Source organism: Lichenostomus cassidix, chromosome 2 (genome assembly GCF_008360975.1).
Source record: "Lichenostomus cassidix isolate B80296 chromosome 2, HeHo_3.0, whole genome shotgun sequence".
NCBI classification, from domain to species: domain Eukaryota; kingdom Metazoa; phylum Chordata; class Aves; order Passeriformes; family Meliphagidae; genus Lichenostomus; species Lichenostomus cassidix.
In genome coordinates this window covers 68007653-68031240 of record NC_139482.1, presented here as the reverse complement: position 1 = coordinate 68031240, position 23588 = coordinate 68007653, and the positions used below count along the sequence as shown (strand labels likewise).

Below are 23588 nucleotides of genomic sequence, written 5' to 3'. Positions count from 1 at the left end.
TGGAAGCAGAAAGCTTACACAGGAGCATGTGGCCAAGCTGGGATTCTACACATAATGGGACAATGAAGGCACTGCAGGAAGTGACAATTATTTTCTAAGTTAAGCTCTCCCTTGTCAGCAATATCGATAACAGCAGTAAAAATAATTCTTTATGAGAAACTCTTTTGTACCACAGAAGGAGGATAGAAAACTAAAAGTAAAAGCAACTAGTGGATGAATGCAGTAATGGGTTTTTTGGTTTTGGGTTTTTTTCTTATTTGCATCATAATTACTTAGCTTACTGTAATATTTTCTCCTGCTATAACTTTCTTGTTTACATTCCTAGACCAGACATGGCACTAGTTTTCACATTCCAGCCCTTGGTACCACCTCAGCATTTGTGTCTGCCTTGTTCTGCCCTGCTGCTTCCCACAACAACTAGATGCTGTCTCACCCACTACACAACTGAGCTCTGGAGAGAGCATTTCTGAAGTACAGGAGTCCAGTTGAGATCAGTACCTCCAGCAGAGACAGTCAGAATAAAGCATGTGGTTTATTTCAGTTTGAGATATTGGTGTTCTGGGGGACAAGACTGAAACTTTTGAACAATGTGCAGGTGAAGGTGAAAATAGCTGAGAGCTGGAGGCTGCATTTTGAGAGCAGGCAGCTCAAATAAATTGCTGCAACTGTAAATGTGATCCTTAATGGAGATAGATGGGCCAAGAGGTCATGCAAGGAGCTGATAGAAAAACAGGGATACCTCTTTTGATCTGTTCCCTTTCCTGGTGAACTTGCTCATATCCTTGTAAGCACTGGCAGCACCAGCAGCAAAAATGTGTCCTGCTGTTGCCAAACAGATACATGTCCCTTACCCTGGAAACTGGGACTTTGGGCTGGGAGATCACATGCAAACCATTATTTCATTAAAGCTATTACTCTGGGATGTGTGTTTCTCCACAGATAAGAGACCACTCCACAACTTCACTGACTTCAGCAATCTTAAATGCAGTACTGTGGTGAGGCAGCAGCTCAAACTTACAGACACCTGGCCCATGAAAAGTTCTGAAATACCTTAAAATCACTCTGTAATCGAGTTTCCACTCTTTTTACAGGCTGAGCTTTGCTTTTTCTCTCCCACTTCTGACATGCTCTATTTGTACTTGGAAGAAGACAGAAAAAAAGCAACAACAGGAAAAAAATTGTTGTGCAGAGATGAACTTCAGGAATGTAATCTTTCTATGTCAGAGAAAACTTACCCTCCTCTTTTGTTACTTGGATAATAAACCCTTCAGAAGGCTTACGCTACCTGGCAACCACCAACGAAACAAGAGTTTCTGCTGGCTCTGGTCAATGCTCTGCTTTGTGCCAGTCTGCAGAGCAGTATGAGCCCAGCATCCTAATCTGGTTTAGGTGAGGTTCTCCATCACCCCTTCCTTTCACTTGCCTTATTAAATCCTACATCAGGCATAGCTCTTGTGAGCCAAACCTCACTGTGCAAAACTCAGGCAGACTATCGAGCTTGTCGTGCTTGTAATTTCTCACCTGCACTGGATCCTGAATACTGCATGAGCCTTCCTCTGTTTGCAGGTGTGTTTTAGCCTGTGAATGCTGCAAAGTAAACTGAGAAGCTACCGAGAAGCAGTATTGTTTTCACATTTCTGTTTCATCCCACGATTAACAAACATTAAACTTGCTGACAGTATGAAACAGCATCCAGGGGATGGTTGATACACTGTAAGCATTTGTATAAGCACAAAGTTGTAATCACAAGTCCTGCTGTCCAAATACATGTTTATATGCAAAAGCCCGGAAGTACAGTTATCCACTAGATCTTAATGAAACTGAAAGTTAATAATGCTGTGATGTTAAACGTCTTCAAGATTCTGCAACTTATATGTTTGGCCATAGCTTGACTCAAATTCTGTGATTTTGTTACTTGTTGCAGTATTGCCAAGTTACAGAAATAAAAGTCTGGGGGAAAAAGCTATAAGGAGACAAAACAAGATTGGCATTTCTGTTTATCTTAGCCTTTTATGTTGGTATGGATTTTATTTCAAATAAAAACCTATAGGCCTTCTAATGGTTTACGTCTGCTCCTAATTATCTCCAGCATACACCTCAGTTAGATCAAAACCAACACATCTGTGGGTCAAGTCCTTAAACTTTGCATAGAACAGTAGAAAAATGCCATGCCGGCAGGGGAGAAATGAATTCTCTTTTTTTCCTCTACACAGATTTTTCTTTTTTAATCATTAACTTACAGATAAATTAGGGAAAATGGACATATTTTTAAATCTACAGAGTTCAGTGAAGTTTTATGCTCAGTCTTCAACTCCAATCAAAAGGAAACAAGAATAAGCAATGAGATGAAGATTGTAATCAAAAAAGGTCATATTTTTGTAAGAGGAATGAATGAGTGAATGAACGGACTAGTCTCCTGCAACAGCATGCCCTGTGCTGCTTATAAAAAAAAATAGCCGTTGAATAACCAAATATTTTTCAAAAAGGAAAAACAGGGGCAGTCAAAGACCTAGAAAGGGTCAAGTTTAGGTGATTAAACTCCTGGAGTTTCTTTTTCTAAGGAGCTAGAAATGGGAGATGGAAAAGTATAATAAATTATGAATGATTCACGGTTTAGAAATTCTGTTCTCTCTTTAGACACAATGGCAAGGAGACACCTGATGGCTCTAAAAGGTGATGACTACAAAACTCAGAGGGCAAGCACTTCACAAAGAGCAAGAACTTCCATGCCCCAGGGTGCCAGTGATCGCAGAGGAATTCAGAGAGAGACTAGACCATTTGTGTGGCTACTGGGAATAAAGTTACAAATAATTACACAAACTTGAGAGATTAAATGTCAAAAGCCACCCTGCAGTTATTAGAGAATAGGGTGAGACTGAGAAGGGAAGGGTCTCTTGTACATCCTTCCACCTGTCACCCTTGGGGAGAGGATGCTGGGTGATGTGTGTGCTGTATGTTTCAGGTGAGAGGTTATGTAATGACAAAGCCTTTGCAGCTCACATGCACACTAATGTGACTGAGGGCTTGCTTTGGAGACTGGGCTATTCATAAAGATACCTGGCCTAGAAATTCTTGGTTTCTATTAATATTTGGGTGAAAATATTCTGGAGGTAATTCAATACCTTTGCCGTTTCCTCCCTGCCTCTTTTGTGGACACTTCCTTGATTTATGGGATTTTGCTTTTGATTGTGAGCTAGTGGTTTAGGGTTCACTCCTTGTTAGCAAGCAGTGCAGCAGTCACAGATGGCTGATTGTGCTTCAAGCTGTCTTGATAGCACCCCAAGCAGGTGTTGCCTTTGCCCTGTCCTGCTGACAGAGTTGGAGTTATGTTCCCAGAGGAGCACTAATCCACTCCTGAAGATGTTCTGTAAGAGCCCTAGCTAGCTTCATGCTGCAGAGAAATTTTATTGTTAACCAGTAAGTCTCGGAGTACAACGTCAAAGAAATCCATGTGCCCTCCAAAGTATCATTAATATCATTGTTCGAACTAAAAAAGAATTCCAATATATTTGGCAAGAAACCTTGAAATGAATTGCATTATATTCCAAATATTGTTATTCCACAATGCTTCACAATTTAAGAGGGACCATTAACTGAATACCTACTGAGGATGATGGTTATAATCAGGGAAAAGCTGATTAAAGTCAGCACATATTGAAAGACTGTGGGATCTCTGTTTATTTTTCAGAGAAGCAATACTACAGACAGTGACAAATTATTGCAATTACAGTGTCTCAAACACTAGATGCAATGTGTTCAGTTAAAAAATATTTAAAATATGGATTTTTCCATCTCTAATTGGGCAGGGTGCTCTGCAGTGCAAGCATCAACAGCATCCATAAAGATCTTCAAGGCATGACCTTGTGTCCTTGGCTGCAGCTGAGCCAAGGCATCAGGCAGAAATGTGTTTGCACTGGGGTAAGTGAGGGCAGAAATCGACTGAAATGAGGATTTCAGCTCTTGCTTTGCCACTGCTCTATTAGTGGGGTTTTTTTGTGATTGAAGAAAGGAATTCCCAAGCATGCACAGAAAGATGATCCTATTCATTTTAAGCATCTCTCATCTGACTAAGTCACTCTGTAATCTAAAATTAGGGAGTCCCAGGGGAATATAATCTCTTTTGGTCTTCTTTTCTGCTGATCTAATAATATTTGATCATAAGAAGCTATATGAAAGAATCAAGCCTGTTGAATCGAGTTGTGGACTTAGTCTCACTTGTTATTGACTTCCTCCTCCCTAGTTAGCAGTGAGATAAGTTCAATGTGTCAACAGTCTCAAGGTGTTGCATCATTTGCCTAAGATGGACAGCAAGAAGGAATGAGACTTTTGCTAGAGGTTGCATCATTCTTTCAGGTTTTTCCTGAAGAGGATGAAAAAATGCTATCTATGACCAGACAGGAGACTATCATTATACTTTCTTGTCATATATGTCTGCCAGCTGCACCCACATGGGAACCTATACCTTGCACTCTGTCCCTTGCACAGTCTATTTTATTTGGGGATTCACAGCATTTCTCACATTCTGGGCAGTGCCTGGCATTTTATGTCATCCCAGATTATGGCCTGCAAAATAAAGGTGTAGGAGTGTTTGGAGATGAGTTGCTGAAATAAAGAACAAAGCACCCCATGCTCTCCCCAGAAAGATGTACATTCATAGGAGCACTGTTAGAAGACTCATCCTTATTCCTGAATTTCAATCACTAGTAGAGTGATTAAAATAAATAGAACTTAAAGTCTTAAAGTCTTATCTTGTAGGAGACGCTGATAGCCCCTTCTTCTAGCACATAGTGCATATACCATGCATGGCAATTCTGAGATGATTGACAGAAGCCCTACATTTGTTCCTGAAGCTCAGAGAAAATCTGGGAGTCAGAGGATGACTTAGGTTTGCTGATTGACACAGTTACAGTAAGAGATTTTAAATCTTTCTACAATTTCTGCCTCAAAATTTCAAGCCATTTCTGCAAGTAAATACAGAGTTATAGGATATCAGAGACAAAACTGCATGTAAGATGCCCAGCACCTCCCATAAAAAAAGCACAAAGGTTGGGCTTTTTCTGCAGGATGGGTGTGTGAGAAGTCATTAATTTTTAAAATTTATGTCCAAGATGATCCAGTTGGGCAGCTCAAGATGGTGACAGAAGGTACCAAGGATTTTTCAGGGAAAACAAGCATAGGACAAGGACTGGAACAAAAATAGTCTATGCCTTCTTCACTATATCCCCTCCTAAATCTGTGATAAGGTCAGGCTACCCAAATCCCATTTACCCCAGCTATGCATCAACATTTGTCTAGATGCTGCCAAAGGAGCTCCAGATCTCTAGCACAACTAGCTTGGAGAAGGTCAGCTTGCCACAGCTGTCAACTCATCTGTGTGGACAAGAGAGATCCACCACCTGGCAAATCCCAGATTTACAGAGATGATTTTTTTGCTGTAGTTTGGATTGCCTGTATATCTTAGTGTAAGGCAGATACTTGTGCAGAGCATAGGAATGCTTTATATCCCTCACAGAAGGGCAAGGCAAGTCACTCACTTTAATACTCGTGCTAGAGACTGAATTACTATACAGTCTTCAGTAAAATTCTCCATACTACTTTTCCCTGGCCTTCCTTCTTCATCCAACACAACAAATAAAAGGTTGTCACTTAATCAGAACACATTCAATATTTTGTTTTCTTGTCATTCAGCTTGTGGCCCTTGGCTTTCTTTATGGTGTGCTGTTCAGTCCCCACTGTGGGGACAAAATTCATTATTTCCTTATGGCCTCATCCTCACCACATCCCTACAGCATCCAAGTGCTTTGAAATATTAAAAAATCTACTTACACAATCCCACTGAAAATGCTGTATTACCCTCATTTTCCAGAAAGGCAGCTGATACACAGACAGAAGTAGCTTTCTGGAAAGGTCGATATCACATATTCAGAGTGCATATTCTGCTACTTCAGTTTAAACATTTAGGGTTTAATCCTTCCATGAGGCTGCAGTTGGGCACACACAGAATGCCAGCTGGAAACAACTGAGAGCTGCAAAACTGCAGTGCCTTGCAAGATGGGAGGGGATGCCTTTCTCTAGGACCATAGTCAGCTGCCAAAGGCTCCTTTCCCCTTCTACCAAGGCCTGCCCTATTTTTCATGTACCTTCTAACTTCAGTTCTTAGTGGAAAAAAGGTAGAAAACAAGGATTCAGAGTGAATGGGATGGGAATGTGGGGAAGGAGCACGGAAGCCATCTAGTCCACTCACTTCCCATGATGCAGAAAGAGGTAGCCCTGCCTTACCTTACACTCCAGAACCAGCAATTCCTCCATCTTTCCAGGTTGTTCTATGTCAGCATTTTGCTGCTTGCAGAACTGTTTGCATTTACTTCATGAAGCCTAACATACATCTCCCTGGAATGGCTCAAACTTTTTGCCCTACCCACTGTGGACACTGTGAGAGCACATATGTCCTCCTTCAGAGGAATTGGCTTTTTCCCATAGCTGCTGCTTCTCACCAGAGCCACACTCTGCATTCACTGTCCTGCAAGGAATGCAGCTCATGATCAAACAAGAACTGTGCCCACGATACATGGTGGTGGGATGACAGCACAAGCAAATCAAGATTTGGCAGGCATCCTTGATGATTGCATTGCCTAGCTAGGTCTTTGCTGCTCACCATGATGATGCTCTTTTAACATCACTCCTCATAAGTGTATTCAAGTACATGCATATTTTTCTTTCTAATCTATTTATGTACATGTGTATTTTAGTAAGTGCCATGCAAATTCAGAAACTGATGCAATAGGCAATCACTGCAGCAGCCAAACAGCACAGATCTGGTGACAGCCCTTCCCAAAAACGTAACCAGAGTATTGTTTGAAGTTCTAAGGCTCCCTCTTTGATGCTTCAAGCGCATTCTTCCTCTAATGCTCTTAAACAAACATCCAATTACATTTATCAGCCACTGACATTTACATGTTGGATATTGATTAGCAACTCTGCATTAAATTAAAATTTATGTCCAAGTTTTTCTACCATGTGGCTGGCCACAAACCAACTGCCCAGTAGCAACTGTGCTCTTTTAATCCCACCCCATTTTCTCAGTACAGAGCTGAAGGCAGTGGGAGGCTCTCTGGGGAGAGCCTTTACTTCTCATGTTAGCAAAGTTCCCAGGAAAGGAGTAGAGCAGATCCTTATAACTGACAGGGAAAAAACCCCAAACTCTACTCACTGGGTCTCAGTGCATCTGGTACCATCTGGTGCAGCTCCAGAGACAGTCTGAACATGTCTAGTCAGCAGGATGCTCTTCTGGTGAGAGTTTAGGTGTTCAGTCGGAAAACCAGTTATTCGAGATGAATTTTATGAATGTCTGATTGTAAGGAATAGCTTGCAAAATCAGTCTCTAAATCAGCTGCCCCAAGGCTCCCTGCCACTACTGTATGTTTCCTCAGCTGCAGAGTGAAATAGCAACAAGTTTCCCTCTGTGAGTCTCTGCTCAGTGGAAATCTTGATGTTGATTGCTTCATCCTGCCTGGGATGAGGCTTGCTGCGAGGGCTGGGCTTCTGCCTGGAGAGCCACACTTATTTGTGAGAGGGTGTACTTCCAGCTTGCTGAAAGCGCCTATGAGTGTTTCATATGTTAAGGATGAGCAGGGATAATAGTTTAAAATGTTTAATAGTATAGAAAGAAATAATTTATGTCATTCACTATGCTCAAATGAAATTGCATGGGGTTTAAAAAATAGACAATGAAACGCCTAGATCTTGTGTGTACACTGTATTCAGTTTTTGTAGGTATTTCTATTCTGTGATACAGCTCCAAAAGCTTGCAGTAGTAACTTCATTGTCTCAGAGATGTACTAAAGACTTATCAGCACATACCTCAAGAAGAATCTTTCCACTTCTGCATCATCATCCCACAAATGCAAGCCACAAATGCAAAATACCTGATATTCCAGATTTCCTCAGTTAGAAGAGTGGACAATATTCAAATTTTATCAGTACAGATTAATTCTGTTAATAATAAAGAGCCCGAGGCTACAAACAAGGAAGAAAAGCATAGGTCTTTTAACAATGTGTATTGTGAATTTTTCAAATTATCTGAAACAATCCATTGCATTGCTGCTCATAAAAAACTGTTCAGCACTTCACACCTAGGGGTGTTTACAGCAGAAACTAAACAAGAAGTTTTGACAGTTCAATTCTTAGAAGCTAAGAAAAGGACCATCTGTCCTTCCCTACTCCTATTGATGGCCATTGGCTGTCCTCTAAGTGCTCCAGGAAGAGGCAGGGAGAATCAAAAAGGAAAATTTAAGCTCAATACTGAAAAAATTCACAGTGAAGCACTCTACAGAGTGGTGTCTCTGAACAGCAAGGAGCAGTCTAACCAGCTGGGTCGTTTAGGAGTGGATTGGCCAAAACACCAAAGCATACAAACCCCTGCAGTCTCAGTCTTTTACAGGCAAGACAAAATGAACCTACTCAAAAGCTTTTTCTCTCTTTATCTTTTATTCCTGGGACAGTGGGAACAGAAAACTGCCCAATTATAAAGGTGCAGGGACTTTTGTGAATGTGCCCCAGCACTGAAACTAGTCCATCATTGTTCCAGAAAAAAAGCATTTCCTGTTTTTGTAACAGGAAGCCAGGGTCTCAGCATGATATTCCGCCAGGAATAATGTCAGTTTTCTCCCCCACTAGCTTGTCCTGTGATCGTGTCATTCAGCCACCACGGCCATGAGACAGACACAGGTAATCACCAAAGCAACCCCAAAAGTACAGACTTTCCACAGCCACTGACTGTAAAACACAGCTAATGTTACGTGGGTTTGGAGCTTTGTTCAGAGTGATTGTAGAGCTCAGCCTTTCAAGCCCAGTGGCCATTTTTATGCTCCCGTGTGTGATGCTCTGCCCAGCTCTCCCCTCACTGAGGCAAGGCCAAAACTCCCTCCATAGCTGTAGCTTGTCACTGCTGCCAATACTTTGTCTCTGCTTTAAAAGTCAAGCCCAGCACACCGTGGATACCCTGTGTTTCTGAAAAAAACTTTTGTCCCCCAGTTTTTTTTGCTTACAGCTAAACTTGAGAGCAGTTGCTCTGACATAACGAGGGAAGGCTCCTGGACTGTAGGACATAGTACAGGCTACAAACAAGAAATAAAGAATTTCCTTTATTCCCACTGTATGAAGTTGATAGTGGGGATTGTATTCCACAGGTCTTGCTCAAAAACTTTTGCTCATTCATTCTGCTTCAGTGACCCTTGGTTTAAGTATTAGCTCTCAGCAATACAGGATTAGTGAACAGACATGAAAACCAACTGTATTTAAATCCCATTTCAAATACCCTTTCTTTGAATTTCTTCCTTTTGATGCTGATACTTCTGCTGTCCCCACTGTTACCCATAGAATCCACTGGCAGCAGAGGGCTGAAAGTCAGCCCAACAGATGCTGGAAATGCCACTGCTCCCACTGAGCTCATCTGAGAGACTGGTGGCTCTGATGAAGTGCACTGAGCCTGGGAGCATTGCAGAAGGAAATTATGCTTCATTCTGGAATTAGTATAGCAAGACATACTGTTCACTCAAGCTTTCTCCAAGCTGTGATTAATTTACAGAGACAAAATCACTAGTCTTTGGCAGTCAACAGCCTCTCTACGAGAACATATCAGTCTGAATTTCTGCTTCCCGTGGGCAAAGGCCACTACACAGTCATCTTATTAGAGAGTAGAACAAGCATCTTCTTGCTTTCTCTGTGGGTTGCTCCCATAATTAGGCCCAGCTCTATACAGCCAGAATGGATCCATCTCATCCACATCCTCTCCTCTGCCACGTGGACTATATAGCGCTTGGACAGCTGAGTTTATGTGCCTCAAAGTCTCTGCTTCCAGGGCTGACAATTCTTGTCACCTGTGTGTCTTTGTGCTTCCTTTAGACCACTTTATCATCCATATTCTTCACTTTACTTGAAAGTTTTTGGGGTCATGGATCATTTCTTCTGAGGCTGAACAGCTTCTTCAGGTCCTGCTGGTTCCAGCACCTGAAATCATGAGCCACATTGACATCTGTGGTGGTAATGTGGTGCTGACACTGGACAGCTTGCATTCTGACCAAAATATCAGCCTGACCTCCCAAATCTAATTTCAGACCTCCAGTCACAGAGTTCTGACTTTAGATTTTGCTCTAGACATTTTTTTTTTCTTTGAGAGACTCTTGAACAACTGTCAGAAAGACTAGACTGGTGATTCAGAAATGAAAAGGCTTCGCAATCACTCCGGCCCCTTTTAAAATAACATCTTAATCTACTGCTAAAAAGTACTTTTAAAACTCAGGGAAATACATTCTTCCACACATTCTTAGTGAAATAACTGAAAAAAGCATTAGGCATTAATTTCAAAGAAAATAGTTAGAAATGTCCCTTCAGTTTAAAACATCATTAGTAATTTTCATATAACAACTGCTATTCATGCAGTACCATTTAATTTCAGCCATGTATTTATCATCACTAAAGGTTTTTCCCAATATGTAATTTTCTCCATCATCAAAATATCATTGCAAGCAACACCTTATGGGGAACATATTAAAGACAGAAAACCTGCTTGATTAGAATTGCAGGCTGTGAGGTAAGCAACACTGAGCAAAATTATAGGTCACCTGTGATCCCACAGCACTAACCCTGTGCCTGCAATTAATATACATAGATGTTGATTTTAAAAAGGCTGCCATTTTCATAGCCCCAGCACATCATGCACAAGGGATCTGATCTCTCAAAATCAGAGCTGGATGCAGAGAATGACTGCAACAAAGTGGAAGCCCAGAAATTGCACTGAAGACTCCTCAAGTGTGAAATACTATCAGTGCATAAAGCAGGAATGAGGGAAAAAGAAAGCTGATGGGAGGAAGGAAAGGGAGGCGGAAATGTCCTTTGACAGCAGACAGAGGATGATGTTTTTTGACACAGCCAATATGCCAAAGGAGCAAAGACAATGGGCAGTCACTGGAGGCCTGTGGGCAAATCATGACATCTATTAAATACAAAACATCCAGTCCCACTTTGATTATTTCCTTTATGTTTTCTGTGTAATGGGGACAAAGAGAGTTGAGCTAATAAGTGGTGAAGAGACAACATGAAAAATTGCAGACCTTGTTGACAGCTGAGAAATGAAGATGCTTTCAAGATGGGAGCCCAATTGGTGATGGACACCTGGTGGCTTTGCTGGATTGAACAGATCTCTGGGCGTCTTCACCTCTGATGTATGGGCTTCTGTGAAGCAAGAAAATATTCAAGCCTGAGAGCTCTTGTTCAGCTCTCAAGTTTATTCACTTGATAGTTTGAAATAAACTTTCTTGAAACCCAGACAAAACATTTCAGTTTTCTAAAAAAGAATTTGTCTAGAAGTCCTGAACACAATAAAGTATGAAGGAGTAAGCTGAGAGGTTGTGAACAGGAAAAATACTTGTTTAACCATATGAATAGATATATACTATTTCATTCTCAGGAGATATCACTTTATTTCTTTTTAAATTGCTAATGTGCAGAACTGAAATGTTGGGGTTTCTATTTCAGACTGTTAAGCATACTGGGTTCTGAAAGCAGTTAGACATGACTAGTACATTTGTGCTCTTCTTCCTTTGCTCGTTTGTATTGCTATAGTTTATTTTTCCCATTTGCCTGTTTTTCAGGGTGGTTCTTTAATTCCTCCTTGCGTGTGCCTTGCATTTGCTTTTGTTCCCGTGTTCCCTGGAGCATATGGATAAGGAGCCTAGATCTGCATGCTGAGGTTTAAAGAGCTTAAATGAGGCTGGAGAGAACCTGGTTCTGTTGTACTTGTCAAGAGTTCACTGTGGCTGGTGAAAACTGAGAGAAAACTTTTTGCAGTTTCTTCTTGGACTGCAAGATTTCCTTTCACAAACTTCATTACTTGGCTTTGATATAGTAATTTTTCAAACTGGGTCTGTGAATATCCAAACCTAAATAAACAGGAAACTATTATAATCTTGGACAATTTAGGGACTATCAACTGCTGTGAACTCAGACAGTGGAAGCAGAAATTTTGGTTGTTTGAGAAAGGAGGAAAGTTTTGTACATTTTCCCTTGTGCTAGACTGACAAATGGAGACTATTCATCTGCTGGAGTGGGTGGGGATTCTCCCAACATCTGGATTTTTGCCAGTGGCTCTCACATGAGTTGAATATTCCCACTTAGGTGCATCCTGAAATCCAAATGCAAGACTACAACAGGACTGGAAAAGAAGCCCCTAAATTCAGAAGTGTAGCTGATCATATATTTGAGTCAGGGTGGAGCCTTTGTCAGGTAATGGGATTCCACAAACAATGAATCACTACACCTTGACTTAAAAACATCTAGTGCAGACTATTTAATTGTGACACTCCAAGACTGATGATGTTTTGTATGATCCCATCTCCTGCTGATCCTCCCCCTGCACCCCCTTGTACTGTGTGTACATTCAACAGCATTTGCTGGAACAAAACTACTGGGAATAGAATTTGGAAGACATCCAGATATTTCAAGCTTGCAGGCTCTTTGCATCATGTCCTCTGCAGAACAGACCTCCTTTATGAGGATGGAATAGGCAGCCCATTGATGCCTGCATTAACAGGACAGAAGACCACCAAGCAGCAGGCTTCACAACAGCAGAGAGTCCTGACAACTGCAGCAATTTTTGGGAGACGCTACAGACCTCTGAAGTGTATTTCTCTGCTGAAACCATGGGTAGCAGCCCCTGTTTCTTCCTTGCTCGCTCCAGACCATGTGTGGTCTCAGTGCCAGCATGCTGAAGGGTGCAGCACCCAGATCCACATCCCACCACTGCTCCCTGCTCCTGTGCAGTCTGGTGAAACCAGGTGCTGCACAAAGGGAGCACAGTACATCCATTGATGGAAAACCAGCCCTTTTCGTGGACAGCAATGCCAGAGACAGCACTTTGCTACCTATAGGGCAAGTGGAAATAGTGGAAAACTCTTGTCAAAGCTCTGAACATGATGGCTCTGGAAAGGGGCTCCGAGTAGCTGTGTGTTTGCCTGGAGAGTACCAGCATGCACCAAATATATAGAGCTGATGTGAAATATGCTGTAAGACATGATGCAGACATTTAAGTTATCTGGCTAAAAAATCAGGCCCTGCATCTGCAGATGAGCATTGATGGAGGTGGCTGGGTTTTCAGGAGCTGCAAGGACTGTGCAGAACTCCTTAAATCAGTGATCCTCCCGAAAAGGTAGGGCACGTAAAACCAACCTCCAAAGCACAGAGTTTGAGGCACAGCATTTTAAATATCACTGTTCTGAGAGCCAAAAAAGCAACTCTTGAGAGTTCACCTATAGAAACTGCTACAACTAATAGCCACCCATGTGTACAAGTTTGAACAAGCTACTAGTAGCAGCATTGGCCCTGTAATAATGTTTGGGCTTTGCCTTGCACAGTGTCAGAATCATAGCCAACGAGGTAAATCAGAGGTAAAATTATTGCTAATTATTTTCAATCCACAAGAAGGGCTGGAAGGAGGATCTGGAATACCACAGGCCTGTCAGCCTGACTTTGGTGTCCAAACTTGCAGACATAAATGTTTATTTCTTAAAAAAATTAGAGCAAAGTAATGGAGAAATTCTAGTTTTATATTGGCTTAACTTGATTTCCTAAAGCTTAAGCAATTTTTAGAAGCTTTTTGAAATAAACAATTAAGCATTAAAGTAGATTAAAGTAGTTCTAAATATAAGTGTTTCAAGATCTTTTTAAACTATTGACTGACTTTGACCCAGGTTACCAAATAACTATGCTCTAAATTTTTCAATTAGTCTGCTGCTCAGCAGAAATGCTCTGCTCCTTTTCAATTTGGAGTTTGTCTGGCAAGAATAACAGGTTCTGATTGAAACTAGACTGCACTTAATCATACTGTGTATCTGAACTTGAGTTCCCTTTAGATGTTGAAGCTAAATTAGAAAAGTCTTTCAGGCATGATTTCTAGATAATCAATCTTCTAGAGGAGGAGCATGCATTCCCACTGAGCTAGAAAGAAAATCATGCAGAACTAAAGAGAGCATCAGTTAGAGGGCACTAAGCAAATTATGATCATTATAGTTTCCCCAAGCAAGGGGCATATATTCTCACATTATCTATCTCCTTTTCAACCTCTAGCAATTAGGGACTCCTTCAGATAATTTCAACAAGCTTATTACACTTATAACATCAGAGGAAGGGTCCAAAAAGGTTCCCTAAATAGACCCACATGAATGTCCTGAGCATGAAGAATGTTGCCATGCAGACTCCTGTCTTGGTAGACGGTGGAGAATCATCAAAGGAAGGAAAAACCTCAGAGATGCCAAGCTGTGAATACAAACCCTTTGGAAGGTAGGTAATATCAGTTCCTTAGTCTGCAGCATGTATTTCTAGTTTATTTCACCAGTTGCCAAAGATCACTAGAAGACCATAAAAATAACACACAGTCATATATTTGCAGATGAAGGATGACTCTGTCCCTTTTTTTAGGAGTTTCACACTGTTTGCACTTATTCAGTGTATCTGCACAGGGGGTGGGTAGGGGAACTTGGAGCACAGCTCACCAAATAAATCCCAGCAGCATTTCTGGCTCAGACAGTTGCTGTCCCCACCTCCTGCCTGCACAGGGAGCCACCACCAAGGAGTCCCTGAACTGTGCAGGGAAGGTGGCAGGGCTAGGCTGGGGGCACAGCCCAGAGCAGCTGCAGCAACCCTGGCACAAGGCCAGGCCAAAGCATGGCCCAGGTCCTCTTCTGCAGGGGAGTGGTCAACAGGCTCACACGGCTCAAGGTGCATGAATACAATGCAAGTGCTGTGACGGTCAGTTATTTCCCCCCTAACCTGTCCCCACTTATTTTACCTACAGATAATGAGGAACAGTTTTTAGACCTCCCTGCCTTACCCCACCCCCACATCCCATCACTCATCTGGTTTCCTACAGCAGAACTGGGTTCTAGAACAGGTTCTAGAGGGCAAGAGATGACCCAAAGGAACACATGCTCTTATCATTCTTTGTAGCTAAGCAAATTTGCTCAACACTCGTGTGTGTTATTCAGGTAGCTGCATTAGACATGAGCGCCAGATACAGGAGGCACCATGAGCAGAACACTCATACCCTACTCCTCACTAAAACAGAGCTGAAGAAAGAAGGTAAAGTTGTGGAAAAATAGTCTAGCTCTATGGAGGCAATTGCCAATTACAGTTTAAAAAAAAAAGAAAAAAAAAGAAAGAAAAGCAAAGCAAGCAGAAAAACTCCCAATAAACATTCTGTTTGGAAAACATTTTGAACGCAAGTGGAGAAGGCTGCAGCAATAACAATGGGCCATGGGGAGCAGGATAAATGCTGTGTGTTTAACTCTGTGTCTCCTGAGCAGTCCCAGGCTCCCAAAGAGCAGTGTATCTTCAGCACCAGGACTTGACCCCAGGAAACACAAGTCCTGATAACAGTCCACAATGAAGGTATCATGAATATCTTGCTGGAAATATTCCTTAAGCTCCTTGCCAAGGAAAATGGTCGAGCACAAGCTATTAAGCTGCAATAGCTACCTACCCACTTTATTAGTGTGCACTGAATTTGTTTCATTGAAATGACTCTCAGGGGAACAAAGAGCGGAAACGGGCATTACACTTGTTGCATATTTACTGCTGAGCTCATTCAGCTCCATTACAAGCAGGGGAAGATTTCAAAGCCTTTGCTCACAAGTTGGAATGCTTACCGGGAAGACTATTCATAGATACAAGCTAGGTCAGCATTTCCTAACTTTTTTTTTTTTAATGGAAGAATTTAGGGATCTAAAAGCCTTAGGGAAAGACAAATTTAGGGAAAAAAGTCTTACATACTTTTCAGTAACAACAGTATAAAAGTTAGGTAAACTTTAGTCTTCATTTATTGCTTTTGTTCCATGCTACCCCTCAATTAAATTTGCTTGCTTCCATGACTAATGATACATGTGAGGGTCTTGTCTTGATTTCTACCTCCTCTTGATTTGGATATTCATCTACCAATATCTTTCAAATCATGAGTGAAGGACTGCACCAAAAGACATTCTCCCTGACAGCTGGATAAGCTCAGCTCCACAGAATAAAACAAAAGTTAGCAGCTGCAATGCTCAGTATGCATTTCTCACAGAGTATCAATGACTTGCTGAAACAAGCATTTGGAAGATCTGAACTTTTGCGTTTTGCCTTTAACTCCTTATTGCTACTGAAAATCCTGGATCTGGGAGATACAAGTCTGACACCTGTTTACCCCATCTTCTGGACCTTCAGGATAGTCAGACTCATCCAGCCTGAAAAATGACCTCAGCTTGGACCTGTCAGGTTCAAATGCAGCAATGCTTTTAAAACCTTACAAGGTGAAGAGGTCGAGAGTTGCTTTGCTGGAAAATTAACAGTCAAGCTTCTGCAATATCACACCAGAGTCAGTATATGAGCAAAACAGATGTAACTTAAAAGCCTGATACTCTAAAAATACTGATAGTCTCTATTTTAAAGACAGTTTAATCCTCTTGGCACCTTCCTCTTGGACATGACACTGAAGTTACAGGGTCAACCTCTTGGCTCCTATTCTGAAGGATTTTAGCTGTACTCTAGTAACCCTCAGCAGAGGACCAGCCCTGGGAGGCATCAGTGCCTGCATTGCTTGCATTAATTTTTGTCTCTCTGGGAGGAATATCACACCTTCAGACATGTATCACGCCTTCAGACATCAGTGTAGTTCAGATAATTAAACAGGGACATCATGAACAAATATTTAAATTTTAAATAAAGAAGGGAAACAGAACACTTGAAAAAGTAGCAGCTAATTTCAGTGAGAACAATTGCTAGTTCCTATGTTTCTTTTATGGCCTGAGCCTGTTCTAAATGCTATAGTCAGGCCTGTTAAAAAGCAGCCCTAGGCACTTAAAAATGAGGGAAAGGGTAAATACATGGAGAGACAAAGAAGAAGGAAATAAGATCTCTGTTAAATAAGGTCTCATGTATCAGTAAACAATAGCAGATTAACTATGCAGAACACTTCGTTATAATTTTTATGTCATCAGAAAAGCCAAATCCAGGAATGAAACCCTAAGCAAATATGAAATGTGTTCATGTTTCCATATTTACTGTTGCTGGACTTTCCCCTTTCTTCCCGAGAGTAAACAGAGCCTCTGAAAGAGCAAGCACATGGGGTGACTAATAACTATAACATGAGTGTCCCTGGGGCTGCCTGGACTTCTTTCAGAGAGTAAAGGAAGCTCCCTAGCACTCCTGCCAAGCTATCCCTTTCTTTTTCCCTAACGTTTTCAAGCGAAGAGGCTGGAAGGCTTTCAAATATTGTTTACAGCTTTGGAGAAGTCATATTATTAGCAAATAGGGTTGGGAGAGGAAAAAAAATTGCATTTGGTTTTGTTTGTTTGGTTTTTTTTTTCTGAAAACATCACCCTTCCCCTAAGCCATAGCTCCTCCCCTTCACTTCAGAAATTGCATTTCTAGCGCTCTGTGTTTTACCCAAAGGGAAAAAGTAACCATCCTCTGTGGTGTGGCACATGCACAGTGCTGCAGCAGGTTTTTGTACCTTTGTGCACAGGCAGCTGCCAGTGTGCCTGACCTCGTCTCCCCCTCAGAGCAGCCCTGAGAGGCACTGATAAGACCTTTTTTCTCCTCCAGCAGCAACTATCAGCATCCATAAGGCAAAAGAACCACCACAGATGTTGAAAAAGCCGTTTGGAACACAGAGCTAGAGGGGCTCGTTTCTCCTCCCACCTCACTCCCAAGCAGGATAAAAAGAAGCACCCCACTTGGAACAAAGCCAGGTTTTCTGGTCTGATTATTTTCTACTGCTGAGCAATGACCATTTATACTAAGATAAAAAGCAAACTCTGCAGTGAAACAGATGATACTGGAGAGGAACAGCACGGGCAGACTTGGAAGGAGTCCATGGAGGAAAGTCCCCTAAAAATGCCTTGTGACAAGCCTGCAGTTGGGCTTTGGAGACAACTGCTTGCTGAACAAGTGGTCTAGTTCCCTCCAGAAAGCTGAAGTAGATGGGTACAAGCAGAAATAAATACAAAAGCCAAAAAAATAAGTACAAAAATTAAAAAAAACCCAAATCATGTTAACATAAATAGAACTAGTTTTTTACTCAGAAGCAGGATTCCCCAGTTACTATTAAAAGCCAATGTTTTGGGTAACTGGTTAAACCAGATTAAAGCAAAATTATTATTTGGAAAGATTAAAAAGGTAAAGCAAGCCAAAGTACTCTTCATTCTCTCTGAATCAATTTAAGGGGGCAAGGTACACCACAGCACATGTTATATGCTGAATCAGCACTTTCACTCTGGGTTAAAGGCAAGCAGGACTAGTTTAAAGGTAAAGGGATGGGATATTGCTGAAAAATGCATGATGATGAAAGCAATACTTTGCAAAGGAGGAGCTGGAATACATCCCCAGCCCTTAACACCACCACCACCTTGCAGAGGACCAGAATTATTTAAACTGCTTCAGAGACTTCCTTCTTCTCACTAGTAACTCTGCACATTTGCCAAATACTTGCTTATAGATATTTGCTAGAAGCCCTGTTAGTGTGAGCCAAGTATCTGTGAGCAGCCCAGCTTCCTTCTCTGGAGCACAGCACCTTGTCATTCATGCTATAACTTAATAGGGATTATAGCATGGGGTGCCACCAAGGGTCTGCAGAAAATGCCTCTGTTCCCCAGGCCCTTTGCTGCCATCCTTTACACCTTGTCCCACAGAAAGTCTTTCCAACCCCCCACCCTTCAGGGTGCTGAACCCTCCTGCACCCCTGTGGTGCTGCTGCACTGCACAGGATCCACCCCCACTGCCTTCATCCCCCTCAGCTGCTGGGCACATGCCAGAGAGCCAAAAAAAGGGAGCAGCTGCTGTCAAACCCACTGGCTAGCGATGAACTGAGACTTCCCCAGGCCCGTGAAAAGTAATGGGAAAGGTGACAAACACAGAGCCATGAACAGGTAACACTTGTATCGTAGGATCGTGCTGGATTTTGTGAATTTGTCCTGCTGAGATCACCCAATGGGACACATGCACAGCTTAGGACTGCCCTCTTCACCTTTTTTCAGCTTTCCTTAGCCATTCTGGTTTTAAGCAAAGCAGAGCTGTGTTCCAGCCCAAGAGCAGGAGCCATGTCTGGAGTGCAGGAGGAACAGCCCTCCCTGAGTCAGGTCCCCCTTATGCATCTGGTCACTAATCTTGAAGCTAGGAACAGAGTGTTAATTCTCTCCCCCACAGCCCCCCGCTGCTTCTGCTACTTTATTATCCTTACAGAGCTATACAGAGGGAAAAACAATCTGTCCAGAATAATTTGGGAGTCAAGGATTAAAAAAAAAGAAAGAAAATAGTGACACTGTTGCTGACATGTACACAGAGAAGCCTTTGTGTGCTGGAGCAAGGGAGCCAGCAGAGATATCTCCATCAGTTTACAGCAACAGAGCAAGCTAGGGTGGAATTAGCAACAAACTCATTAGGATGCAATTTAATCACACTGCTCAAAGGCAGGCCCACTAAATAATCTTTCTGGAGTGTTTTCAAACATCCTTGGGCTTTACTTGATCACTTTACTTGAGGCAGGGTAGCTGTTACTCCATCACTGCTATGCTATGGGATATCCCCAGCAGTTTGGGATTAGGCAGGTAGGGATTAAAATCCATTTCCTACCAATTTGCCTGGCACAGCAGCTGCAGATAGAGGGCAGCTGGTTTACTGCAAATATTGCTGGGTTGTAGCCTTGATAGTCTCACCACAGGCTGGTTCCCCTTCTTCCTCTCCACACGTTTTCCATCCCCTCCTATCCGGTGTGAACTTTGAGATAAGCCCTCAGGACTGAAGAGCAAAATACAGAGAGAGGAGCCAGCCAGAACCCCTCCCACACACACTGCAAGCCCAGGGGTCATCAGATGGGTGAGGCAAAAGAAGTCCCACTGAGGTCAAGCCCTGCCTGGTTAAAATGGGAAGCAGAGTGAGTCCTTGACCACAGCTTGTGGGATGGTCAGATGTTTTTAACGAGGCTGTTGTAGCTCAACCAACTCCTGTGCCTCCTACAAATGAGGTTATAAATACCTATTTTGTCAGCTGTGCTATAGATTCAAGTTCCTCAGTTAGAGGAGAGAAAAATCCAACACTGTGTGAGCAAGTCACTGAACTGTAAGCAGACCTTTAGCATTATCTGTCTTTTATAGGCAGGTGCTCAGCAAGGAAGAGCTTGGCTTCCTCCAGGGCTAGCAAGGCATGTTACAGAGCCATGCTGCCAAACTAAGCCTGCCTGGCCTCATTTTGCTGGAAAAATGGCAGCATTAGCATTTGATGTGTGCGTGCCAGTACCCTACACCAGATGTCAACACTTATTTTTTATAGTCTTGTACAACAATTGATATCAGAGGCCAAATATAGAAAGGTTTCCTAAGGCTAGCTCTACACTTACCTAAGATTTATTACACTAATGACCCTGTTCTCATATTAGTCAGCGTAATCTGTGAAGCATTCAAAATAAAGCCTTCAAGTGCCCTGGAAACCAAGATATATCATTAAGGCTAGATAAGGAAGAAGCTTTTCAGTGATCTCCTGCCACTGTTGTATTCAGAGCTCAGCCAGACTATTAAGTTACTCTAATTAAAACATTTCTGCTGTCTTTCTTAGCAAAGCTTATTCATTTGGAATTGTGCTTAAAAGCTTTAAGGATGCACTTGGAAAGCTCTGCAAAAGGTAGTGGAAAGGGGAGATTGCAATTCTTGCAGACCAGTGCTAGTCAGACTCTTCATTAGAAATGGGAGCAATCAGCTAGAAAGTGAAACAGACTGTGATGCAAGATGTCAAGGTACACTCTGTGGAAAGACATTCTTCACTGAGACACCTCAGGACTTGCTGGATGTTTCTTGCTATTGCCAGGGAAGCAATATCAAAGTGCTCAGCAAGGGGAAGAGCAAGACTTCAGCACCACTCCCCATGCTGTGGAAACTGCCACCAGCAGAATTCGGGTGTTTCATCAATTTTTCAGCAGCTGGTGCCAGCTCTCATTCACATATATCACCTTGGGTGTAAGTAAGCAAAGCACCATACCTACAAACCAGTGACAGAGGAGAGCATGAAAATCTAATGAGCAAGCAGACTTCTGGCATTTCCTTGCACTACAGTCTGACACTGACCTTTCAACAACAGCTCTTATGCTGAAGTCCAGATCTTGGACCATTTTTATTCAGTTACACTCCAGAGAAGCTTTTTCACCTTCTTTTTCAGTTACAATTATCTTCTTTTTACCTGGAAAAATATTCCAGTCCAATGTATTCAAGGAAATAATTTTGGAATCCTCAAATAGACCTATAAAAATTTCCATTAAGAGTATGGCATGGAGTATGGCATGTTCCAACCTCTCACCACTGCTTGAGAGATTCTTCACAGTTTAACTCAGCTGTAGCATCACTTCTTTTCTCAGGATGAGCCTAACAAAAAAGAATCAAATCTTTTCAGTGTTGTTACACATTCAAGGGAGATTTCTGCACCCCCAGGCTCTCTGTGCAGACTTGACTTCAAGCTAGGCTAAATCCTGAAGTAGTTGATGCTGCTTGAGAGACTGTCTCATTAACCAAGGAAATAATCAGAGCCAGACTTCATCATCCTCATTCCTAACCTGCTTCCAGGATCACTGCACTGTGCTGGGAGGGTTGGACCACTCTTCATTCTCATATTGCCAGCTAATCCTGGGAAAGGCTTCTGGATGCCACCTTGTTCTGGAGAAAGATATTGTAGAACGCTAACAACACATGTAATTTGGTGCATTTCAAAGTTCATGGTTTCTTTCTTCTTCTTCTCAGAGTCAGTAGCTCTCAGGGTCCTGCTACAAAGCTGCTGAACCAGTGTAGCCAAACCACAGCCAAGATAGCCAGAGGTCTTATATTAAATACAAAACCCGAACCCAAAGAAAACAGGAACATTCACAGAGGTTTAATTATATACAGCCACATTCAAGTGGCACCATAACTGATCAAACTAGAAACTAAACCTCAAGGGAAAAAACCAAACAAAAAGGCTTTTATTTACGCCAGGAGCCAAGATTGTCACTTGGCCACACTGTATTACAAAGAAAAGAAAAAGAAGAATTGTTCAGGAGGACTAAAACCGACTATCCTTCCTTATCAGCAAAATTGTGTAAGTGATTGCAAAGGAATTCATATAACAAGGGCTTTTGGAAAAGAAATCTAGAAAAAAAAGTAAATATTAACTGATATTGGTTGGCCTTTGGATGTCTCAAAACGTAATGATGTATTTGGTAAATATACAGAGAGTAGCATATTTAAGACTGACTTGGAGATTCATTTCTCATAGACCCTAATGGAGTACTAGATATTCAATCATCCTTAGACTGTTGATGACACTGTCAAGTACAAAATTATTTTTACCATCTTCTCTGCCTGAATCTCTTTAAGGTACCCTGGAAAATTTAAGCATCTTTGAGTTTCATGTAGGAGCAAGATGTTTCTAAGGCAGCATAATAAAATGAAGATATTTGAGAATTTACTAGTTCAGCAAAACTGATGCAGGTACTTAGTAGTTCATTATAGCATAGGGAAGTCAGGAAGAGCCTTTGCTCAAGCTGTAAAGCCAGACTCACTTATCTAATTTTCAGCTTATTGTAAGGCAATAGAGATTTTATGAGGCAGATTATAGCTAGGCTCTACACATAGACACATTTGTATCAAGGAAAAGTAATTTCAAACTTGGCAACATGTGCAAGTATATCTGAGGACCACTACTTCCTTGTAATGCTAACACTCTGGATAATGTGTTCTTCAAAATCAGCAGTAGACTTAAAATGTTTTCCTTTTGGAAACAGGGCGTTTTCTGGATGTTCACACTAGCTGCTTTCCATCAACATTTTGCTCCTAAACCAAGAGATTCCTTTCAGTTTGTTTGACTAAGGGTGTGTTTGCTATCGTACATTCAAAATAGCACCTGCATTAACTTCAGCCATGTTTTATAGAAGATGATATTATTTCTGAGACTTCTGCTTGTCTGTGAGTATTTTGAATACACCAATTTCGCAGAGGACTCTGGACTCAAGAATTTGCTGCTCATCTTACAAGAGAGGAAGATATCTTATAATCAAATCTAATAAAAGTTTACCTGCAGGTCAGTAGGGCTCTAAAGAGGGCACAGCTTATGTCTACCCAGGGTCTACCTCAGCTTCTCTCCATCCTTTAGGCTCCAACAGCAGCAAGTTCAGTCCACTGGCCAACTCCAAACTCTTTCCAAACACAAAGTCTAAGGGCAGGAACCACAAGCATGGCAGAATGAGATCCAGCAGCAGGGGCTTTCTCCCCAGCTGAGGGATCTGCCGGATCACCAACAATCATGCCCAGCTATCCAGCAAAGACTTAGCTGGCAAGGCAGAACCAGGCATCAGAGTTTCCCTCAGGATCACTTCTAACCTGGTTGCACCTGATTGTTCCTTCATCCTCTCTTGGTCTCCTGCAGTCAGCATGTTCATCTCCCCTTTAGAGCTCTTCCAGGAGTGAATGGTTCTTGTTCATTCCTGCCTTATACCTTCTCTCAGGAGAAAAGCCCCATGCTTGAGTGTCCTGACTCTTCTCTCAACA

The 23588-nt window shown here is 41.9% G+C and overlaps 1 long non-coding RNA gene across 1 annotated transcript in view; it reads right to left on the bottom strand.

The window, feature by feature from the left end:
- Nucleotides 1–7635: 7635 nt before the first annotated feature.
- LOC146441567 (uncharacterized) overlaps nt 7636–23588 on the bottom strand; it is a 30159-nt gene continuing 14206 nt past the window's right edge. The window contains exons 2-3 of the long non-coding RNA XR_014849963.1: nt 11112–11232; nt 7636–10008 (exon numbers count right to left, since the gene is read on the bottom strand). This is a non-coding gene — a long non-coding RNA (uncharacterized LOC146441567). The remainder of the gene's footprint in view (nt 10009–11111; nt 11233–23588) is intronic.